Raw genomic sequence first — 4,666 nt, forward strand, 5'->3', positions numbered from 1 at the left:
CATGATGCATTGCGCGGAGATAGGGCGCCGCTTTCTCCGTGTTTAACGTGAGAGTCCGGTCCCGTAACCGCGGGACAGAGTTAGAGACTCTCCTTCGTCTTATTTTTGCTCGCCGCAGAGCGCTTTCGGGGAAATCCTAAGTGGCACCCTAACCTATTGGTCAGGCTCTGATCCTGTGCCCTGGTTTGCTGAAACACAAAAAAGGTATACTCTGGCTTCTTCTCAGATCGTATAAATCTTTCGCCTTTTACTAAAGATTTCCGTGGGGAGGAGCATTTATGAGTTCGTAAATAATTTTTTGAGGTCCTGCTTCGGTAGGGCTGCCTTACTATGGTTTAAAGATAGAAAAATAAAAACAGTTTGGCTCATTTTGTGCTGCTACGGGGTCCGTTGCTCTACCATTTCAGCTTTATGAGTTTCTATCCAGGTTTCTCATACCTGCTTTTAAAGCAAGAGGCAGGGACTGTTTCCCCCCCCCCCCGAGCAATTTCCTTTTTTTCCTTCAGCAAAAGCGGCTTCTGTTTGACTTCCTAGGGTTTTATTTTCTGATGCTCAGCCTAACAGCATGTGTAGCAACGCCTAAGCATCTGGGCATGCGAAGAGTGGCTGCACTACTTTGGTTGAGGAGCCGAGGGTACCCCCATCCCATCCATTTCTAGTCTTTTTATCCCCTTCCCAACCCCATTTTTGTTACCATTTTTGTTACCCTCCCTGTGGAACGCCCCTCCTTTCAGATGTCAAGGAGAGAAAAGAATTGCACAACTTTTAGAAGACATCCGAAGGCTGCCCTCTTTCTGGAGGTTTTTAACGCTTGGTGTTTTATGTTTTTAGACATGCTGTAAGCTGCCCAGAGTAGCTGGGGAAAACCCAGCCAGATGGGCGGGGTATAAATAATACAATTATTACAGTCATAAGTACGCTTCGGTTTGAGTACTTTCAGTTTAAGTACTCCACGGACCCGTCTGGAACGAATTAATCCACTTTCCATTACATTCAATGAGGAAGTTCGCTTCAGGTTAAGTACGGACTTCCGGAACCAATTACAGTCATACCTCGGGTTAAGTACGCTTCAGGTTGAGTACTCCGTGGACCCGTCTGGAACAGAGTAATCCATTTTCCATTACTTTCAATGGGAAAGTTTGCTTCAGGTTAAGTACGCTTCAGGTTAAGTACAGACTTCCGGAACCAATTGTGTACTTAAACCGAGGTACCTACCACTGTATCATTTATTAAACGAGGGGCGTAATTAATCTAAGTGGTGTGGTGGTTTGAGCATTGGTCTTGAGACCCTAGAGATAGGGTTCAAATCCCCACTTGACCATAAAACTTTTGTTCTTAAACAACAGTTGCTGGAAACTACAAGAGAGGAGAGCATTGGTTTTGTGAGTTTCTCATGACACATCTGGTTGGCCACGGTGAGAGCAGGATGCTGGATTAATTGGGCCATTGGCTCTTCTTACGATATAAATGTGAGAATAAATGCAATCCTAGCCATGTCTACTCTGATTGGCCCCATTCCATGGCTCTTACTAAATGGGATTTGGTATGTTGTCATCCATCTGTCTCGAGAGACAGTGGAGTGTGCCTCTGGGGGTGAAGCCAAACCTCTGTGTTAGCAGCGCCAAAGTGCCCTCCTTGGGGCACAAGCCTGGGAAGTGTGTCTGGAAGTCCTGGGCTGCCCAGATGACAAGACCCCCTCCCCCCGGCCTCACTGATGTGGTCTGCTTGGCTGCAGGAGTTGCCAGAAGGAGGCATATACAAGACACAATCCAACCATCTTACGAACTCAACTCCTCATTTGTGTAGGGTTTACTCCTTAGCCTTTTCTTCTCCTGAAAATGTCCCCCAAGGCAGAGGAGGTTTAGGATCAGAGCTTTCTATTATTATTATTATTATTATTATTATTATTATTATTATTATTATTATTATTATTACCCTACACTGGGCTGCCTTCAGATGTCTTCTGAAAACTGTGTAGTTCAGGCACCCCCAAACTTCGGCTCTCCAGATGTTTTGGACTACAATCCCCATCTCCCCTGACCATTGGTCCTACTAGCTAGGGATCATGGGAGTTGTAGGCCAAAACATCTGGAGGGCCGCAGTTTGGGGATGCCTGGTGTAGTTCTTTATCTCATTGACATCTTGACGGGAGGGCATTCCACGGGGAGGGCGCCTCTACCGAGAAGGCCCTGTAACTTTGCTTCTCGCAGTGAGGGAACCATCAGAAGACCCCCTGGAGGAGGACCTCAGTGAATGATGGGGGGGAGATGCTCCTTCAGGTATACTGGGTCAGAGCCATTTAGGGCTTTAAAGGTCAGCACCAACACTTTGAACTGTGCTTGGAAATGTCCACCTCCTAGACGGGCTCCCTTCCCAGGTTGACGAGCCCCATCTGCCCCTCCCATCCCTCTACAGCATTTGCAGAAGCCATCTTCTTCACTGTTGGATCCACTCTTGGTCTCGTCCGCTCTATCCAGCTTCAGCGATGGTGCTAATGTCATTTCCTCTTAATTTAACATGGTGGCAAAGATGGACCAGAAACTGTTCCTTTATGCTACTACCGCGGCCAGACTATTACTAGCACAGAAATTGAAACCACATGAAATACCCACAGTTGAAGAGTGGCAGTGGAAACTTATGGAGTATGCAGAAATAGCAAAATTGACTGGAAAAATCCGAGAGCAGGGCGACAAAATATTCTAAAGAGAAGGGATGAAGTTTATAACATACATAGAGAAGAACTGTACACAAATAAAGACACACGCAGGATTGAAACAGACCTCATAATGTTTATTAAGAACCATTTGGTCGGACTTTGAGAATTGAAAGAATATAATACAACAACAAAGGATGTACATTAATAAAACTTAGACAGTTTTATCCTATAGTATTACATTTACATAGCATGTAAATATAACAAATGAGTAAAGATAAAAGGAAACACAGGGGAACCAGAAGGAGGAGGGAGGGAAGTACAAGCGCGATAGAGTAAAAGCATAAAGGTTAAAAGAAATAAGATATGCACTATGATTGTGAAACTTGTAAAACCAATAAAGATTGTTCAAAAAATAAAATTAAAAAATAACATGGTGGTGATTGCCAAGACCCCTGGCCCTCAAACAGTCGGTGCCCTGTGTGTGCTGGATTCTGCCGGCCTTTGACGTGACGAAGTGAGGCCGTATCATAGACGGCAGCAGGAACATCTGAGTTTTCGTGTGCTTCAGGCCTTCCTTCCTTCCTGCGGGAGAACAGCACCACACCTGGGCTCGCTCGGTCACGCTTGATTTTAAATTACTGCCCCTCAGCTATCAGGAGGCATTAAGCATAGCGCAGCTTGCTTATAATGCACATCTGGTGTTTCAAGCGCCTAAGTACCGTAGTCGACATGTTGCTGTCATCTAGTGACTTAAAACATGTATCGTGGGACATGTATCTCCAGTCAGTTCTTAATGCAGTGCCGGCCCTTTCATTAGGCAGAGTGAGGTGGAAGATCAGGGGTGGGCGCAAGGCTGGATTTAGGTTTGATGAGGCCCTAAGCTACTCAAGGTAATGGGGCCCTTTATATGCCCAGCTTTTTCCTTTGTCAGCAACAAATTCTTGCTGTTTTTGTATGTGTTGAATATATGCTATATGGTAATCTATGGAACTAATAGGTATCTAAAGCCATTTGCACATAACAAAATACGTATTTTATCAAAGTAATTGTTGAACTGAAATACAATTAAGAAGAAGTATATTAATAGTGAAATAAAATTAAGTAGTATATTAATAGTGAAATATAATTATTAAGCTCTAACTTAAAATTATTTTTCTATTCATAAGAAACTTAATAATGCAAACACATTGGCATTTGGCCATAACAAAACTTCCTTTAGAAACACAATTTACAAAGGCTCATAATCTAGTCTCTAGAAACTTGCTATAACATGAAATAAGACTGAGTTTTCTGAGTGCATGTTCTGGAAGTTGGGCAATAGGGGCAGTACAGGATTCCTTTTGGTGTACCGACCTCCCCGCTGCACCAAGGATTCCCTGCCCGAGCTGCTTCAGGTCGTGTCGGATGTGCTCCTGGAGACACCTAGCTTGGTTGTCTTAGGGGATTTTAACATCCATGCCGATACGACCTTACAAGGTGCCGCTCGGGACTTCGTGGAAAGCATGGCCACCATGGGGCTGTCCCTGAATAAGTCTGGCCCAACTCATAGCCGCGGACATGCCTTGGACTTGGTGTTTACCTCTATGGATGTTGGTGATCTGACATTAAGTAAAAGCGAAACAAAAGAAGTGCCATGGTCAGATCACTTTCTGGTGCAACTGGACTTCTCCGCAACCCTTCCCCTCTGCAGGGAGGTGGGACCGATTCGGATGGTCCGCCCCCGCTACTTAATGGATCCAATTGGCTTCCAAAGAGTGGTAGGGGATGTTTTATCCCATGTCGATGGCCTTTCAGCTGATTCCCTGGTGGCCCGCTGGAATGCGGAGTTAACCAGCGCTATTGACTGTCTGGCTCCGAAGCGCCCTCTCAGATTGCATGGAGCCCGGACAGCCCCGTGGTTTTCCCCGGCGCTGAGGGCGATGAAACAGTCATTGAGACGGCTAGAGCGCCGGTGGCGGAAAACTCATTTTGAATCAGACCGGACACGGGCTAGAGCTCAACTTCGAGCCT

General features: G+C 45.5%; 1 non-coding gene across 1 annotated transcript; it reads left to right on the forward strand.

The window, feature by feature from the left end:
* Positions 1 to 206: 206 nt before the first annotated feature.
* Positions 207 to 322, forward strand: LOC118089582 (U5 spliceosomal RNA). The gene has a single exon (XR_004693140.2). It is a non-coding gene; the product is annotated as a U5 spliceosomal RNA (small nuclear RNA).
* The last annotated feature ends 4,344 nt before the right edge of the window (positions 323 to 4,666 follow it).

This window comes from Zootoca vivipara, chromosome 7 (genome assembly GCF_963506605.1).
Source record: "Zootoca vivipara chromosome 7, rZooViv1.1, whole genome shotgun sequence".
NCBI classification, from domain to species: Eukaryota; Metazoa; Chordata; class Lepidosauria; order Squamata; family Lacertidae; genus Zootoca; species Zootoca vivipara.